Consider the following 21468-nt stretch of genomic DNA (forward strand, 5'->3'; position numbering starts at 1 on the left):
TTGGTTTTGTTGTTATTTTACGCGTTTCGAGATTCCGAGCAAGTCCGTATTATGTTTATAGACTTGTTGGTGTAGTTGGACAGGGTCCCGAGGGGCTCGGGTGTATTTCGGACCACCCGGAGTCTTATTGAAAACATCAAATTTTCTGTTCTGGTTTCCTTCTTCGCGAACGCGGACAGATCCTCGCGTTCGCGGTGAAGGATTTGGGGACTGGAGGTTTTTGCGCTTCGCGTTCGCATACGCAGGGACGCGTTCACGTAGAATCCTGGGCCTGGGCCTAGGCAACCCAGTTGCCTTACGCGTTCGCGTGTTGGGCCCCGCGTTCGCGAGGAGTAGGCGGCCCAATGCATCGCGTTTACATAGGTCTTCTCGCGTTCGCATAGAGCCTTTTCCTAGGCGCTTTAGTTTAGCCATCGCGATCACGAGAGCTTGAACGCAATCGCAGATGAGGACCCTTGGGCAGAATCATCTTTTACAAACGGGACTTAGGGTATTTTGGCTCATTTTCTTTCATTGTTGGGAGATTGTTGAAGCTCTTGGAGAGGGGATTTCACCTAGCACTTTGAGGTAAGTAATTTCCAGACAATGTGAGTTTAATACATAGTTCATGGGTAGATTATAACATGTAAATTAGTGAAAATCATGGCTTTAGGTGAAAACCCAATTTTTTGACAAAAAAGAGATTTAATCACGGAATTCGTTATGGAATCTAGTAAAAATCATATATTTGAGTTCATGAGGTTATGGGTAACAACTTTCTTCAAACATTTCCGGAATCCGGGCATGTGGGCCGAGGGTGAATTTTAGGAATTTTGCAAATAGGCTTGGGAAATCACTTTGATAGTTGGGATATGAACTTCTAAGCGTGTATTAACTATTTTAAATAACATTAGTCTAGTTGCGAGTCGTTTGGCGCCAAATTGAGGGTCTGGGCACAATCTTGGACTGGAAAGTAGGCCTTAAGATGAGGTAAGTCTCTTTTCTAACCTTGTAAAAGGGAATTAACCCCATAGGTGAACTTAATCATTATGTACTTCTATTTGTGGGGGCTACGTACTTACGAAGTGACGAGAGTCCGTGCGTAGCTACTATCCATGCTTATGTCCGGGTAGATTTAGGCTTACACCATTATTTTTTGTGTATACCGTTGCTTGTCTACGGTTACTAATTGTTTGGATTAAAGCAGATTTCAGTATTTTAAAGGTTCCTAGCTGAATTTCATATTTTGAAAAATAATTAAGATTTATTATGATAACTTGAGAAAATCTATATTCAACTACTTCGCAAGTATATTCCGCAAGCGGGGTAAATTTTCACTACTCTCATGGGAGCGGGCCGTTCGCCTCAGCAGCTTAATTGATGTATTTATGGTTCGGGCCATTTGACCCTCGGCAGTGCACAATATATTTATATGTATATTTATATCGGGCCGTACGTCCTACGCATAATTCGTACGTAAAGATATTGGAACCCCTTTATATTTAATATTGTTCCCTGGACTTGAAAGGTGAAAGGATTAGACGAGAGAAATGACTTGGTTCTCACTTGAAATGAAAGGACTGTTTACTTATTTTCCTGCTCTGAGTTCTATTATCATTTTATATATCATTTTTAATTAGAACTTCATATTATTATATATTTGGCCCATAGTAAGTGTCGAAGTCGACCCCTCGTCACTACTTCTTCAAGGTTAGATTAGATACTTACTGGGTACATGTTATTTATGTACTCACGCTTCACTTCTGCACTTGATGTGCAGGATCTGAGGCAGGTGTATCTGGTTATCAGTCCGGCGCGCACGCTTGACTTCTGGCCTGAGACCACACGGTGAGCTGCCCTTCCGAGCCGTTTAGCAGCAACCAGAGTCTCTCTTTTGATTTATTTTCTGTCTATTTCCTTTCAGACAGTAGATTACTATTCTTTGTATATTCTACTAGAATACTCATATACTTGTGACACTAGGTCTTGGCACACACTATTAGACTTATGATTTTGGATTTATTTTTATGATTACGATTTGCTCTCAGTTGCTTTCATTTAATTATTATATATCTGTAAATTCCTAAATCTTTTAACAACGAGGAATGTTATTCACTTAGCAAACTTTTTTAAAACGGAAAAACACTAGATTGCTCATTGTTGGCTTGCCTAGTAATGGTGCTGGGCTCCATCACAACCTAAAATGGAATTGGGTCGTGGCAGTTTTAGTATTATTTGATGTAATTTGAGGCTTCGAGCGAGTTCGTATCATGTTTTAGGACTTGTTGGTATGTTCGGACGGGGTCACAGGGACCCCATGTGTGTTTCGTATTGAGTTCAGACCTTTTGTTCTTGAAATAAGATTGCTGGTTTTTCTTGTTATGGTTTCCTACTACGCGTTCGCGAAGATTCTCCTGCGGTAGCGTAGAGTCCTTAGGGACTGATTTTACTCTTCGCATTTGCAAAGTCAGGGGTGCGATCACGAAGGTTGATGAACTTGTGCATTGCGAACGCGTGCGGTGGATCATGTTCACGTATAAGAAAGGTAAGGGAGTGGGGGAGGCACGCGATGTTCTTCGCGTTCAGCCTGGAATTCGATCGCATAAGTTGAGGAAGCTGGTCATCGCGTTCGCGACTGATCTTACGTGATCACCAAGGAGGTTTTATGAGCTGGGGAAGATTTATTCTCCGCGATCGCGAGTGTTTTTCCCCGATCGCGAAAGAGGATAACTGGGCAGCAGCACTTAATTTCAAAAACAAGGGTTTTATTTCATTCTTCATGTTAGACTTAGAGAGCTCGGTTTGTGGCGATTTAGAGAGGCATTTTCAAGAAATTTATCGGGGTAAGTGATTCTAACTTGGATTTGGCTATTATAGATGAATCCATCATTATTTTTATCATTTAATTAGTGTTTTGGGTTAGAAAAGTTGGGAAAAATTGTGAAAACTTCATACACTATATTTTGAGGATTTAAAGGTTGATTTGAGATCGGAATTGAGTAATTTTAGTATTGTTGGACTCATTATCGAATGGGTGTTCAGATTTTATATGTTTGGTCGACTTCCGAGTTGCGGACCCGGGGTTGACTTTTTGAGTTGACTTTTTGATTTTCTTTAAAGATTACAACTTTATTATTCAAAATAGTTTCATATAATTTGTATTTATAGTATAAAGTTATTTTGGCTAGATTCGAGCCGTTCGAAGTTGGATATTCGCGGGAAAGGCTTACTAGCGGATTGAGTTAGCATGTTCGAGGTAAGTTCTTGCCTAACTTTGTGTAGGAGAATTGCCCTTTAGGATTGATATTATTTTGTATTATTTGTGGTATGTAAAGGTCGTGTATGCAAGGTGATGAGTGGTCACATGAGCTTAATATTGTAATTGACCGGTTAAAGTTATGTAGATTCTTTTCATGCCTTTAATTGTAATGACATAACATGTTATCTTCATCATCGTTAAATCTTTCCTTACATGATTTGCTTGACATTGTAAATACTTGTCTCATCTTTTCCTTGTTATTTTCCTTTACATGCCTAGTTAAAGTTATTATTATCTCATTTCCTTGCTAATTATTTAACTGTTGAGTTACCTTACATAAAATTATTGTTTCTTGGAATATCTTATTGTTGAATTTTAGTGTTGAAGTTATAAAGGCCGTGATTCACATTGAGCCAAAGTTATAAATTGTTTAAATACGATTCTTGTTGAGATATTCACTTTCGGTTGCTATTGTATAGATACTTGTACATATTGTGGTTGAGCCACGAGCTATTTATTGTGAAAATATTATTGTTGTTGATTTCTTTGGCAAGTTGTGGTATTGGGCACTTGAGGTGAGATTTGTGATATGTTGTGATATTGATACGCATGCGATGGTATAAAGATTGGGGTTGATACGCATGCGGTGAGATAAGGTGGGCTTGATATGCGTGTTGCTAGTAGGAGAACTACTTGAAGCAACGCGATGTGATAAGGAAGGCTAAAACGCGGGTAGTTATTTCGGAAAAAATATTTTCAAAACTAAATGTAAGGCAACCGCAGTGATATAAGGAAAGACTGTGATTTGATTTGTGAAATGAGACTACGAGGCGGTAACTCGGTAGTGATTCTTGGTTATACCTTTCATTTACGTCACTTGTGTTTTGTTTGCACCGTTTCCTTGACATTCGTATTATGTGTTTTTTCCCGTGATGTCTTAATTACCTTAATTTCAGTGTAGCTCTTCTTGTTATATTTCTTCATTGTATCATTTCCATTATTTCCATTATTATACCATACTATACTTGTTCTGTTTCTTTATTTATGCCAGTAGGTGTCTTGACCTAAGCTCGTCACTACGCTATCGACGTTAGGCTTGATACTTACTGGGTACCGTTGTGGTGTACTCATACTATACTTTTGCACATCTTTTTGTGTAGATCTAGGTAATTTATACCAGGTTAGGCATCTGTGAGTTGAGCACAGATCAGAGACTTCAAGGTATACTTGCCGGCATTCGCAGGCCTCAGAGTCACCCTCTATCTAGTTTTTATTTCATTCTCCTTTTATAGATACTGTTGTATAGGGATGTTCAGTATACTCGTGTAGAGCTTGTGACTCGGTATCACCAGATTTTGAGTGTCATGTTCAGTTGTATTGCGGAGTCCTTTTTATGATAGCTATTGGTTTAAATTGGGATGTTTTATTACTATTTCCGTTAAATTCTTCATGTATGTTAGGCTTACCTAGTCTTAGAGGCTAGGTGCCATCACGACATCCTACGGAGGGAATTTGGGGTCGTGATATCAAAAATTATCACAACGATTTATTTTATTCTCATGTCTTAGAGATTCCACAGATAATTATTATTATTTTGTGGTTGTAATTAGCGGTTATTCATTTGGCACGTAGGAAAGAAATATTGTTATTTTTATGTATTTTTATTTATTGAAAATGATTAATTTAAAGATTTTGTTTCAAGCACACTTTTAATCATTTAAAATAATTATGTCTAGAAAGGCCTCTCCATGCATATATTAGATATATAGATGGGTATTTTTGTATGATTTGATTTATTTGGGTCGGATAGTGTATCGGGTGCCAGTCACATATTTTCGTTCATGACAGTAATCATTAATTTTTACCCCTGCCTTGAAAATTAAAGAACATAATTATACCCCATTAATTACACCCAATTCCATGTTGACTAAGTAATTACTTGGGTAGATAATATACTAAATTGTATAATTACACCCAGATACACTCTCCACTCCTAAGTTAATTTCTTTACATGGTCTTCATGTATGTAGGAGTCATCCTGCACCAAAATTGAAATATAGAAAAAAAAAAGTATAACAACAATAACAAACCCAGTAAAATTTCACAAGTGGAGTCTAGGGAGGGTAGTGTGTACACATGCCTTACCCCTACCCTATGAAGGCAGAGAGGCTATTTTCGGTAGACTCTCGACTCAAGAACAGTAAAGGGAGCGATAAACTATCAATAGCATCAACAAAGTAATATGATAATGGAAGCAAGTGACGCAGTATGTAATAACAAAGATCTAAGAATACGAAAATATAAGAATAATGCTCATACTACTAGTAAGAATGACACACCGTGTAATAACAAGAAACTGAGAATAGTAAAATATAAGACTAGTACTAATACTGCTGGTGAGACTAGGAGAAATTTTCGATTATGTGTCAACCCACAACCCTAATTCTCGACTTCTACACCTTCCTATTGAGGGTCATGTCTCGGTAAGCTGACGTAGTGCCATGTCCTGTCTAATCACCTGTCTTCAGTACTTCTAGGGTCTCCCTCTGCCCCTCCTCTAACCCGCCATGATCAACCTCTCACACTTGCTAACTGAAAAAAAAAAGTAAGGGGAAAGGGGAAGTTATTTTTTTTCTTTTTAATTTTCAATCACATTAGGCGATTAGGGATGGAGAGAAGAAAAAAGACTGAGAATTGAACTAACTATATCTCTTGATGGTGAGGGGTGAAGCTCGACAATGTGTTAAAATTCTTTTATTCTTTCTATTTGGAACTCATTCATGCTCCCTCACCTGAGTAATTAGACCGAAAAGAAAAGAAAGAAAGAAATATCTACGTCAAGGATGGGGTATATATTTGATTTTAATCTCATCAGTATTTTGTTTAGACCTAATTAAAGTGATTTTGTTCTCTACATAGCTCTAGAATTAAAGTTAGTCAAAAATTCTAAAAAAGATATTCGATGCATTTCTTTTGTGAGAATAAAGTTCAATGCATGATTTCAATAACATTGCTTAAATAGTATATTGGAGAATTTTTCTTGTTCTTTCCCCATAAATACCATTAATGAAAGGCAGCAATGTACTGCAAATTCTTAGATTAGGTAGAGGTAGGTGTAATTTATAACCATATGGTTGGCACTATTAGACTTTTTTTATTCATAAACATACCTCTCTACGTACATGCATAGTATCTGGCCAACTCTAGGCCATGACATTTCATTATGCAACTTCCTCCCTCGCTCACATTCATTCAAGCATCACTATTCCTATTCAAATACTATTATTCGTTCACCTTTTTTTTTGTTAAAAAAAAAAAAGAAGAAGAAATTCCTAGAGGTAAATTGGGAGGCTGTATACGGTAAAAATCGATCTCTAGAATTGGGTGAATTAGGAAGCGACATGCGTCAAGGATGACCGGTCAACAATGACTCAACTATGGTGGCACCGGATACAAAACATGTGGCCGAATAAGAAGCAATTCAAGATATGAGCATTATAGAAACGTTACAGAAGACCCCAAGATTCCTCCGACCTTTATTAGGCTTTATTACAATATAATCTTTATTACCTTTTAACTACTTTTTATTATAGCATTAATATTGGTAATTAATGGGGCATAATTTGTAATCATGCAGCCCATAACTCTAGTATAAATAGAGGCTTTTATTCTATTATAAGACATCAAGAAATACTATTAGCAAAAGGCAAATTATTGACCCCAATGAGAACATTCTAAAGCCCAGGCCTGTTTCTTTTTTAATTATCCTTATTTACTCTGTTTGCACTTTATTATTTTACTTTATCGGACAAATTTAACTACATTTCTATAAACTACGCTATAAATTTAACTGTACCATTTTACGGGTAAACAGTTTGGTGCCCATCATGGGGTATGGACAATTGTGGTATTATTTTGATCTTTTCATTTTATACTAACGTACTTTAAAAGTTTTTCTATTTTAAGCATACTACAATTATGGCACTCAATGATGTCAACAACTGTCTCGATATTGAAACAAACAACAACGATGAGCTCATAGACAATCTCCATGACGGGAATCAACATGATGGTTCAACTAGTGAAATCCGTCTCGATGGAAATGAGTGAACTCCATACCGAGTAGAAACAAATACTCCGTGCGAGGAATGAACCCGTTGTCGAGACGGTAAAAGTTTTGAGAGCACATCAAAGGAAAATCATAAATTATATCTCAAGACATGACCAGATAATGACTGAGCTTTAACAAGTAATATCAGGGGTTTCAAATAATTCAAACGGTGGAGTTCGAGTCTCTCTTGGCATGCCAATAAGTCAAACGGTCTCGGGAACCGGAAACGTTGCTTCAAGATGAGAGTTTAGATCAAACTACAACCAAGAGGGTGGAACAGACAACAAATTTGGAAATGAGAACAACGTAGATGAACTTTTCAAAGCAGAACTCATGAGGTGTAAGAGAAATAAATTCTCTAATGGGTCAGAATGCTAAGGAATTTCATGCCCGGAGAGATCAGATCCCGGGAGCACCACCGGTATTGAAGGAACGGATGCAAAGAAGTATACGCAGTTGTCGTTCAAACCAAGTGCGGCCCCAGATTCATTCTAAGAAGATTCAAGATGCTGGATATCCCAAAATACGATGCAACATTGGATCCACATGAACATATTATAACTTACACTATAGATGTGAAGGAAAACGATTTGGCTCCACATGAGATCGAATCAGTCTTGTTAAAGAAATTTGGCGAAACCCTAACAAAATGAGTTTTAACATGGTATTAACTTTTAGCTGAACACTCAATTAATTTTTTGAAATGCTTGCAGATTCCTTCATTAAAGCTCACGCTGGAGCAAGGAAAGTTTAAGCTAGAAAGCAGATATTTTCATAATCTCTCAAGGAGACTCAGAGTTGCTATAGGAGTTCGTAATCTGATTCCAAAGGGAGAGAATTGTCACTACCCAAAATCCCTCCTTAGGAGTCGTGATGGCACCTAGTCTCTAATACTAAGTAAGCCTAACACTTACTGAATTAATAACAGATTTTAGCCTATTAACTATTAAGCATGAAACAAACATTTCTATATAAATCCAACAATCCAAGGTAGATACATAATATCCCAAAACCTTTAGTACAAGTCATAAGCTCTACTGAGTTTGCTAGAAAATCTCTAAGTATAATTACTTCGAAATATAAATAAATAGTACAAGTAAATTTCAGAAGGTGACTCCGAGGCCTGCGAATGCGGTGGTAGGTATACCTTGAAGTATCCACAACAATACTCGATCTGCTATCTAATGACCAGTGCGCTCCCAAGTACCTGCATCTGTACAAAATGTGCAACAAGCATAGCATGAGTACACCATGGTGGTACCCAGTAAGTATCAAGACTAACCTCGTTGGAGTAGTGACGAGGGACAGTCAAGACACCTACTAGACTAAATAACTTGAACAATTATGAAGGTGAACTAACGGGAACAATATCAATATAAAGCTAAGCATGGTAAAAATAACAAAACAATACTTGCAATAAAAAACTAGAAACAACAATTAGCAACAAGGAACAATTGGTCATAATGCCGTAGAGTAAGCAGAATACAGTTAAAGTCCGGTGAACCAAGTAAGGGAAAATAGGTAACACCTCAATAAACAACCTCTTCCACACAAGGTTTATACAGGAATTTCCTCGAAGTACCACACCTCAAAGTCACAAATCACAGGTCCCAAATCACGAACCCTAATCACTTGGCATCTAGTGCCCATATTTCATATCACAATGGCAAAAACAACTCACGTGCCGATATCTGCACGGATAACTCACGTGCTAAGAGAGTGACAATACCTCATATCTGCACGGACACTCACGTGCTAGCAGTAACAATACCTCATAACCGTACGAACAACTCACGTGCCAATAGTAAAACTCACGCACGAAAGGCAGGTATACAAGAATACATGTAAATGATCAATAAACATCAGGGTTCATCTTCTTAAACCGATATGAGTGATTAATTATGGTGTATGCTTGTGAAAGTTTTCTCTCACAACTCGAGTCAACAAATAAGATCAGAGACAACGAATGGCACATAGGAAACAACACAACAAACATAAAATGCATGACTCACACAAGGCAGGTATAGACACAACAAAAATGTTATCAATAACAATGCCCTCAGGCCATCACAAGTCATCACAAATCATCACAAATCATCCTCGAGATAGCCCCCTTGTCTCATCGCGTGCGCAACAATAAAGTATATGCCAGCCTTGTCTCGCTACACGCGCATAATAATATTCCTTCCTTGTCTCGTCACATACGCAAACCCACATATATAGTCCACTTTGTCACGCCGCATGTGCAACATCAATAATAACAATAGCACGGACAACTCACGTGCGAACACCCCGACAAATCCTCTCAATTATATCACATGTTCCAAAAATATAACTACACAATATAACAACTCGCACCACATGTGCCCATATGCCACAACATTTCCTCAAGACAGTTCCAATACCACAACTACACATAGCCCTCGGCTCAACAACATTGAATACAATAACAACAATAACACAAGAGTATGACAAGTAAATCAACACAAGAATTACATAACATAAAGAAAAGAAGAACGAGCTCACGACAAAAAACATAATAAGTAATAACGATTTCAAACAAGAATAACTCAACAATGAGAGAGATATTGTATAACAACGTTGTCAAATAAGAGTAACTCAACAATAGGAGAGATAACATGTAACAATGATTTCAAATAAGAATAACTCAACAATAAGAGAGATAACATGTAGCAACGATTCCAAATAAATACAACTCAATGATAAGAGAGATAACACGTAATAATGACTTCAAATAAGGATATCAACAATGGAAGAGTTAACTTTAATTAAGGATAATCAACTACGGAAGAGCTACCATGGCAAAAAATAAGATAACAACTTCAGTTAAGGCATATAAGAGTATATTCGGCAATAAAGGGTAGAACATGAACCAATCAACTTCAAATAAGACACGTAAGGGTAAATTTAGCAATAGAGGATTTAACATGATAAGACAACTTAATTTTAATGTACATAAGAACCTAAGAGTCTAAATCGGTAAAATTTTCACATATAAGTCATGTACACACTCGTGTACACGTCTTTCACGTAGTTCAAATAGTGCAAACAAACCAATCCCTATGAGGTAGTTCCCCCACACAATATTTAGGCAAGATACTTACCTCAAAAGCCCTCAATCAATACTCTAAAATAGCTTTCCCTTTATAATTCACCTCCGCTCGGTTCAAATCTAACCAAAATTGACTCAATAACATCAAATATTGCAAGAGAAATCAATTCCAATAATTAAAGCTATGATCTTTGCACAATTCCTCAAAAGGCAACAAAAGTGTAACGACCCGATCAAGCATTTTTTGTAATTGAGCCCCATTTCCCCTTTTATTTCTTCACGCATGTGTGTTTATGCTTTTACGACTTGCGGGGTTGATTAGTTTTGCTCGGGGAGATTTCGGGTTGATTTGGACGCTTGATTCTTGACTTAGAAGTTTAAATTTAAAAATATTGATCAAACTTTGAATTTTGTGAAAACGACCCTGGAACTGTATTTTTATGACTCCAATAGCTTTGTATCGTGATTTCGGACTTGAGTGCATGCCCTAAATTGATTTTCGAAGTTCGTAGGTTAATTTGTGTTGATTTGCAGAAATTTGGCAGTTTTAAGTTGAAAAGTTTAACCGTAGATTGACTTTTATCTATCGAACTCGGAATTGGATTTTGGGATTTGGAATAAGTCTGCTATGGCATTTTGAACTTGTCTACAAAATTTGGTGTCGTTTGGAGTTGAATTGATAGCATTCAGACGCTTAGTTGTAATTCTAAAAGTTCTTGAAAATTTCTTTGTGATGTTATTTTTTGATATTTTGATCGCACGAGCGAGTTCGTATGATATTTTTAGACTTATGTGGATATTTGGTGTGGAGCCCCGAGGGCTCGGGTGATATCACAACCCAAACCAATGGGCCGAGACAGGCACCCGGTACCTTACTCAACCGAGTACCACCATAACGTATCTTTTCGTATCATACTATCATAGATAACTGAACCATATAGGCTGTCGTGAGATAGGTAGAATACACTATGTAATACCAACTTATACATAAGACATACGGGCCTATAAGACCAAAATAACCACTCATACACTGAACATAGGCCGACAAGGCCATATAATCTTTTATGTACATGACATCTATCTACAAGCCTCTAAGAATACATAATTTTCATATTGGTAGGGACAGAGCCCCGCCATACCAAACAATACACATCTAAATCATACTGACCAAACAAGTAACTCCAAAGCAAATGGAGTGCACCAACATCTTCTGCTGAGCTGATCGCTTACTTGGAGGACTCTCGACCTGTCTATTGAGACTTGCGGGCATGAAACGCAGGCGCTCGGCCATACTAGGCTCTGCCGTAGTAGGCTCGCTCATAGGTGCTCGGCCATACTAGGATCTGTATCTCGGCCAACTGGGCTCGCTCATAGGCGCTCAGACACAGTAGGCTCGGTATATAACTTACCATCTGATCAGAGGTTGCCCAATAAGGGCCTGCCCATCGATTATAGCTCGATTGTAATGAAAATACTGTAATACTGTATATTTAGGCTCTCTGCTCTCTTGACTGGAAGAAGACAATACTCAATTAAATATGAAGTCCCGATAAGGAGAATGCTGTAATTTATGAGACTAGGATAATGTATATAAATTCGGGAGTATGAACTTCTCTTTATACCTCGTTATCAAACACATGTCATTACGAGATCATGCCAATATGAAGGAAGGGCTTAGCCTTAACATACCTGGAACGATTCTCTTGATAATTCCTCTATAACACATCTTTTACGACGAAACACGTAACAACGAGATCGAAATAGGGAACAATCCGTATGATATTCTTGAGAAAGATTGCACCGTACTCCTTTGCTATAGTATTAAGTAGTCTTTGTATGGAACATTTGAAGCAATTACGTTGCCATTGCCAATCAACATCTTTGCTGAAGTTTTCTCTCACGTTTTGTTTTAGTGTAAAGAGATATATCTACCTTGGTAGCTCAAATTTCTCAAGGGCCATTTCTAATCTTGTTTAGAAGAAGCAACAAATGTATTTATCTTGCTAACAACGTTGCTTGACCTACATGATATAAGTATATCCTCCAAAAAGTGAATAGAAGGAAAGGAAATAACTCTCATATTTTCTTACTTTACATACTGCCACCGCCACTATCCCTTCTCCAAGACTCATTTTGATTCATGCTACATATTAAATGAATGTAAGAGTCACAATGTTTTTTTAAGGCAAAAGCCGCCACGTGAGATTATCTATCTTTATCCAAAGATTTTTAATTATCTCCCACTAAAATTTATTAATTACCCGATTATTTACATAATTAAGAATTATCTCAATGTATGGTACTAGTCCATAAATACCGGGTATTTTAGGTCGGGTCGTATTTTCTCCAACATGCCAAACTTCGACGAAATTTATTTTCTTCGATTTGCTTACCCTCTCACCTTCACGAATTTACTTATCCCTTGTTTGAAATAGCATAATACTTATAATCCCAAAATAATCTCATTTCCGAGATTACGTCGATTAACTTACGACAAAACTTTAACGTACAAAAATGTGGGATGTAACATCTCATTTTCGAGCTTTTATCAATTTTTTTATGGCGTACTTTTTCGTACAAGCAATATGGGGTGTAACATTATTCCCCCCTTTGGAACATTCGTCCTCGAATGTTGACTGATGCACTTATCAATCTCATAACCTATAGCTCTTGCGAATACTTCAATATTCTTCTTTCCATTTAGGCAACTGTTCTTTGAATAAATCCAAAGGCCAGGGCATTCCCTCTTTAGCCCTCTTTCTCATACCACGACTTTTTTCTAGCTCTTAGCCAATCTCTATGCCTCGCTTTGTGAACACATACAAAATTATGTCAAGCTGTCCCTCTGGGCGTCACTAGCTTTACTACATCTAAGTAGGCCATACTATACCACAACTCTTACTTCGATTTATTGTTACTGAGGTCTACGACCAAACTTCAGGTTACTCTCATTGCTTATCCTATATGCATAAAGCTAAGTCTTTTAACACTTCCTTATTACTGTTTATCTTAAGAATGATGACCTAATCCCAGCTCATACTTTGTGACTTTTGTCCATCCATTATGATTCCCTCATTATTGATTTACAATATACCACTGATAACTTGAAACTTCTTACGTAATACATTGCCACTAGGGCTTATGTTGCATCGAGGAATATTTGAAGTGATTTTCCTGATCCACTTAGGGGCGATACTGTAATTCAATAATCGAATTTTATAGTATCCCAATATGATTCACCTTACGTGTGTATTTTAACTCAGTACAATCCATGAAATCCTCTTCAAATCATTACTCAATCGAAGGCCTAAACGTCATCCTTCATCAAACACAGTTACACCTTCATTCTACTACCAGGCCAGCATTCCATTTCTTCTAAATACTACTAGTCTTAGATTCCTTTGAGTTCATTCAGGCTATACTGAGCTTTCTATAACTTAGAGAAGCCATCAACTCTCTTGTTTTCATGGGCTTAATCCTAAGGACTCATCTGTTTCTCGTTACCTTCTCGCTCGCCCTTTCTTGTCCTTACTCCTATCTTCCTAAAATCTTGTTGCTCTATCATACTTTAGCTTGTGATCTACACATATCCATTTATAATACTCGCAACCTTCCTTCAACTTGCTTGTACTAGATTTTCTTATGTTATTCTGGAACATCAAGCGAGACATCACATCGTCGCTAACTCTTATTTACTCTTTTGACTAGGTCTCTCGGTACCTAGAAACCATAAGCTGGAAGATATGCCATCAATGACACCGCTATCATTCCTGGATATTGAATCCCAACGCTTCTAGTCTTTTATCTGAAGTATGGATTATTCACAATCTTCTGCATTTGAGTATCTCGTACGTTGTTCATCTTTACCTTACTTACCTTAAAATCTCGCCTCACATCTTCTATCTCTTTTATGAGCTCCCTTCCACATAGGTATAATTCACATCCACGACTTGAAGCTCTATTATAATACTTGCTCCTCTGGTGCATACACAATCCGGTGGTAGCTCCATGCCGACTTTTTACGAGGCTGGTACTTTTCTAACTGGCTCTATCATAGGGCCGTTATGGAATACGATTGTTGTACTATCTCTCTTGTACCTCTGATATTAAGGGTGATTCTGTAATATTTTTAATCACGATTTCTATAATTTTCTGGGTCCAATAATCAGACTCCTGATTTACTTGGTTAGTGGAACTCTTTAGTCTCCGCTTTCTTCTGATCAACCATTATGTAGGCTTAAGCTATCTTCCGACTTACGACTCCTGGTATTAGTTATTACTTTAGCCTTTCATGGGCGCTATGGAATATCCATGATACAATCTTCTGACAATTCAATCCTTTGTTTATGGCCTAGGCTCAATTCCTTATTTTAACTTATACCGGAGTCTTCTATGGCTGTATGAATGTCAACATATATGCTGCATGGATATCACTCTGAAGTCTTAAGTGCATCATCCCTTTTGTTCATTCTGAGCTTCCTTTAAACATAAACTATTACTTTTCCTGGTCTTTCTACCCCTTTGTTGCTTGTATACTTAGCTTATCTTAGTTCCCACACATGCCGGAATTTTTGTGCAACTCACATGGTCTCGAATATTATTTTTGGTTTCATTTCCTGCTCATTAGATACGATAGGTGCCATTTTCTTATGGAGTGCATACAATGTTGTAGTGAGACTACTATTACCAGACCATTTCTTCTTCAAGTTACTATGCTTAGGTTGAATCCTTCTTCCTTATTTCCTCAACTAGTCTTTCGTTGTCGTACTTAGTGAGGACCCTCTGACTCTTGTAAAGCTGTGAGCTTATTACATCGTATATTTGACGAAATTTTTGATGCTCTTCCTCGCCTATAATTATCCGTAGTTACTTATTTCCACGCACTTGTACTTGTAGGGTTGCTCCTGATCTGAAGTTTTGACTGTCTTCCTAGTGAGACTATCTTTTATTTCTATAACATTCATACAGTACCTTTAACTACCCCAACTCTTGTCTGAATATTTCCCAAAGGTCACGATGTCGTATCTGCGAGACTGAATTCCCCATGTTAGGGTTCACTATGTTCGTTTTGCACAATCTGTTGATTTGTCCGTGTCCTCTTGTTTAGCCATAACTAGGCTCTCCTAAATCAACCACTAACTACTCGTTGTCCCATTCTCATATCAATATTTCGTGTAATCTTTCTTAAGTTATTTCCTTTGTCTTAACTTACGTCTCGCACTAGTTCCTTATATATCAATAACATCTCGGGTAGGAACCCTTACTTCCTCTACTTGATGTCGTGCTTGTATAATGTTCTGGAATCATAACATATCTGTAGGATTTGAATGAGTGCAATTGTCACGACCCAACTGGAGGGTCATGACTAGCACCCAGGCCATACTTGCCGAGCACCAACGTACATTTTATCTAACCTTCCTTATTATCTTTAAGGGCCGACAAGACCAATATAAATGAAAGACATGGATCATGAACATCCAACAATGAAAGATAATGTCATGAACATACGTAACATGGGACGACAAGACTGTCAAGAAACTATATATAAGGTACGAGCTACCATGGTGCCATGAAAGACTATACAACAAAAATCAGCCGACAAGGCATTCCAAACCATACATGAGTCGACACCTGTCTATGAGCCTCTAAAAGAACATAAGTGCTACAACATTGCCGGAACAGGGCCCCGACATACCCATAATGTCTATAACAAAAATGCATACCAAGACCACGGCAAGTCCGGAGAAAGGATCTTGCCAATAACGCTGAACCGGATAGCCTAGTGTGATGGGGGAGCTGCGTCTACCCGTCTATCAGGACCTGCAGCACGACATGCAGCGTCCACAAATAAAAAGGACGTCAGTACGAATAAAGTACTGAGTATGTAAGGCAGAATAGCATAAGTAAGAACAATAATGTAAACAGTGATAGGGAATATACAACCTGTGACATCTGGGTACCTCTGAGGGCTACTGACATGAAATACATGATACATACATATATATATATATACATAAACGTTTAAAACATATGCCTTTGTGGGCATCATCATCAACATATCGTACCCGGCCATAATAGGCTCGGTAAAACGTACCCGGCCATCATAGGGCTCGGTAGAATCGTACCCGGCCACGTGGAGCTCGGTAAAACCCAACTGATCAGTGGTTGCACAATAGGTGCCATACCCGGCCGACTATAGCGCGGCTCGGTAGAGTAAAATAGATACATATATATGATGCATGCTGGACTCGTTGGAATCATATTTTGAACCTTTCGGAGTGACGTAAGGTCGGTATCCTTCGTACACGTTATTAGGATTAACTCTTCATCAAGAATCTTATAAGAATCAGGAACTACCAACAACATTGATAATATAAGAATAAGAGAAGTAACATCAATATCAATCGTTTCATAAGAAGGGCAGCAATGTAAGTACTGCTAGCTTCTAAGAGTAGAGTATCTTTGGGAGCTCGTTCATTACATTATGTACAATTGGAGTCGTGCAAGAGAATGAAGGGGATAGACTCACATACCTTGTATATACTGCCCAACCTCAAGCTATGCAAATGTCACGACTCCTTAGTCTACAATAAGAGAAATGACACTATCATTATCGTTTAAGCGTCGTAACTATTATGTATCGACCGCAACCTATTTTACGATAAAACGGACAGCACCTCCCCTATTTATATGACTTCACACAAGTCAATACAATCACCAAACAGCCCAAACAACATCATTAATAATCATATTGAGCCTCCAAAACAGTCCACCAACTAACAACATTACTACCAAGCCTTTCGATATATATTTCACAAGTTCTAGCATCAACGACTTAGCCACAACTTGGATAATCTTAAATATATATAGAGTAAGAGGTTCATTACCTTTAAACAGAAAGAACAACTCCAATTTGACCTTAATGTTCCACGAAATATCCCTTCAATTCTGCCACAAGAACAAGGAAGCGAAACTAGCAATTAATTCGGGTTTTTCGGCACTAGAATTACTTTAGAAGACTTGAAATCACCTAGGGTTGATATTAAAAACTTGAAGGTGTATTTACAGAACATAAAGCACTTAAAACAACCTCCCACACGAGCTGGAACAACACAAAAATCAGCAACAACAAGAAAAACAAGAAACTTACTAGCACCACGGGATTCCCGACATTTGATTTGTGTTGTTTGCCCTTTGTTTGGGTCTTGGATCATGAGAGAACCTTGAGAGAATGTTTTTTAGGGTTATAAGGTCTGAATATACTGAAAAATAATGACTTAAAACGGGGTTGAGTTATCTTATATATGTCCAAATGTCTTAAACCGCCTTTGTGGGCCCCATAGAGAGCAGCTTGGCGCACTCTCGCGAAAATGCGAATATCTCTCTATTCCGAGATCGTATCGATGAACGGTTTAATGCGTTGGAAACTAGACTCATAGATCTTCAATTTGATAGATAGATCACCCATAATTCCAAGCACATTGGGAGAAAAATGCAGTAAAATTTGACCTAAGGCTTAAGTAAAATTATAAACCTAAGTTGCGACAACTTTTATCGACTTTTATTTCATAACTCGCTTGACTTCAAGACTTATGATGCGGATATTATATGATTCAAATACATTAAAACAAGACCTCTTGGGACAGTTAATCACCTCTAGTGTTATCCGAAAATACGGGTTACAACATCCTTGATTAGCTTAACTTCAAATACTTGTTAACCACTCTTATACACCCTTGTATCGTTTAAGACCAATAGGATTAACTTATTATCATCTCAAAGATAATCTCTTCTTGGATTTACGTCGGCTACCTTACGGCGTGATCTATGATATGCCGAATTTGGGTTGTAACATCCTCTCCCCCTTAGGAACATTCGTCCTCGAATGTAAGGGTTTATGGGGTGTCTAACTCATCGTGGATTCCGACGGAGATTTCCGGCTGAGTTTCCCTTATAAAATGGACACTAGCCAAACTTGCAAGCAGTTAAACCCAACCTATGGCCATACAAGACTATACAAAGCATTATGGATATGTACATTATCTGCATATCACCATTTTGTATTAAAAAAAGAGTATTCACAAGCTATTGCTTATCTCATAGAGCCGTTTCACCTTATAATGCGTCCTTCTTTCCCCCGACATCCTCGTTATCTTCACTCTGGAATAGGTAAGGGTATTTAGACTTCATCTCCTCTTCTGCTTCCCATGTCATTTCTTCTATATTCTTGTTCCTCCATCATACTTTCACGGAAGCTACATCCTTTGTTCTCAGCTTGCGGACTTGTCGATCTAATATAGCCACTGGCACTTCATCATATGATAGATCCTTTGTAACTTGTACATCTTTGATAGGGATGACCCGAGAAGGGTCTCCAATACATTTCCTCAACATAGATACATGGAATACCGGGTGGACAAATTCCAATTCAGATGGCAATTCTAACTCGTAAGCAACCTGTCCAATTCGTCGAAGAATTTTGTACGGCCCAATATACCGCGGACTCAACTTACCCTTCTTCCCAAAACGCATAACACCCTTCATCGGCGAGATCTTCAGGAAAACCCAATCACCAACCTTAAATTCCAGATCACGACGTCGGACGTCGGAATAAGACTTTTGCCTACTTTGTGCCATCCTCAGTCGCTCTTGTATCACTTTCACCTTCTCAATGGCTTGGTGAATCAAATCTGGCCCATATAATTCTGTCTCACCGACTTCGAACCATCCAACTGGTGATCTACATCTCCTCCCGTACAGTGCCTCATACGGGGCCATTTTAATACTGGAATGATAGCTATTATTGTAGGCAAATTCTATAAGTGCCAGATGGTCATCCCAATTCCCCTTGAAATCTAGAACACATGCTCGTAGCATATCTTCAAGCATCTGGATGGTACGTTCAGCCTGTCCGTCAGTCTGCGGATGGAATGCAGTGCTGAGATTTACTTGTGTGCCTAAACCCTTCTGAAAAGACCTCCAAAAGTTAGCCGTAAATTGAGCTCCTCTGTCTGATATAATAGATACCGGCACACCATGAAGCCTAACAATCTCCTTGATATACAACTTCGCATAATCTTCAGCCGTGTAAGTTGTCTTAACTGGTAGAAAATGGGCAGATTTTGTAAGTCGATCAACTATCACCCAGATGGAGTCAAACTTATGATAAGAGCGAGGTAATCCAATAATGAAGTCCATATTAATCACCTCCCATTTCCAGGTCACTGAATCAATCCACTAGGTTTCTGATGCTCGATCTTTACTTGTTGACAATTAGGACACTGGGCTACAAATTCTGCAATAGACTTCTTCATGTTATCCCACCAATATTGCTCCTTAACGTCATGATACATCTTTGTCGAGCTAGGATGGATAGAATATCGGGACTGGTGAATCTCAATCATAATCTTCTCTCGCAACCCTGCCACACTAGGTACACATAATCGGCCCTGGTATCTTAGTGTCCCATCTCCTCCGATCTTGAAAGCTGTAATCTTACACTGCTGAATTCCCTCTCTCAATCTTACTAAGGTAGGATCTTCATATTGCCGTGCTTTTACCTCGGCTACCAAAGATGATTCTGCTGTATTCTGTGCAGTAACACCTCCGTCATCAGAGTCCAACAATCTGATTCTCATATTGGCCAGCAGGTGAAGCTCTTTGGTCAACCCTTGTCTACCTGCCTCAATATGTATTAAGCTTCCAATTCACTTACGGCTGAGAGCGTCTGCCACAACATTGGCTTTACCAGGATGGTGCAATATCTCGATGTCGTAGTCTTTCAGTAATTCAAGACACCTACGCTGCCTCAAATTCAACTCCTTCTGCTTGAAGATGTATTGTAAACTCTTGTGATCTGTGTAGATGTCAACATGGACGCCGTATAAGTAGTGCCGCCATATCTTCAAAGCATATATTACTGCAGCCAATTCCAAATCATGAGTCGGGTAATTCTTTTCATGCTTCTTCAATTGTCTTGATGCATAAGCAATCACCTTCCCACGTTGCATCAATACGCACCCCAAACCTATACCTGAGGCATCACAATATACCACATAACCTTCTGTTCCTTCTGGGAGAGTGAGCACTGGCGCAGATGTCAATCGATTCTTTAGCTCCTGAAAACTATGTTCACAAGCATCAGACCACTGGAACTTGGTAGCTTTCTGTGTTAACTTAGTCAATGGTGCTGATATAGAGGAAAACCCTTCTACAAACCGCCTATAATATCCTGCTAGCCCCAGGAAGCTGCGGACTTCTGACGGTGTTGTAGGTCTCGGCCAATTCTTCACTGCATCGATCTTCTGAGTGTCGACACTAATACCCGCATCAGATATCACATGGCCAAGGAATGCTACTGAGTTCAGCAAGAATTCACATTTAGAGAGCTTAGCATATAACTTATGATCCTGAAGGGTCTGGGCATAAGCCTGAATACGGGAAATATCCATGCCCTCTACCAAGGAGGCTGTTGTGCACTCATTTATCAGATGTGGTCACCCTATCACTCATCTCGGCCACCATACGGGGAGTATACCTTGATAAAGAATCAAACTATATACTATACTCTCATGCACTCATATTACCCTGTCGAAGGTTCAAGAACTTATCAGCTCTAGCTCATCGTATCTCAGCTGGTAAGTAGTGATGAAGAAAGGCCTCAGAAAATTCCTTCCACACGGCTGGAGGAGCGTTCGGACCCCTAGATCTCTCCCAACTATCATACCATAAAATCGCTAAATCCCATAACCGATAAGAAGCCAACTCTACTGCCTCTGTATCACTAGCATGCATAACACGCTATGTACAATGAACCTGATCAATAAATGTTTGCGGGTCCTCCTTGGGGCTTGATCCGGTAAACACTGGAGGGTCTAGGTTAATAAAATCACGAACTCCTGCACTAACCGATTTATCAGCAGCACCGGTATTCTGCCTCTGAGTCTGAGTAGCTACTAAGCTACTCAACAACTGCACTGCACTACGCATATCGTGGTCTGTAGTGCCAGACGGAGGAACTGGATGTACTGGGTGCCTCCTAATATC

This window comes from Nicotiana tabacum, chromosome 14, assembly GCF_000715075.1.
Source record: "Nicotiana tabacum cultivar K326 chromosome 14, ASM71507v2, whole genome shotgun sequence".
In the NCBI taxonomy this organism is placed as follows: Eukaryota; Viridiplantae; Streptophyta; class Magnoliopsida; order Solanales; family Solanaceae; genus Nicotiana; species Nicotiana tabacum.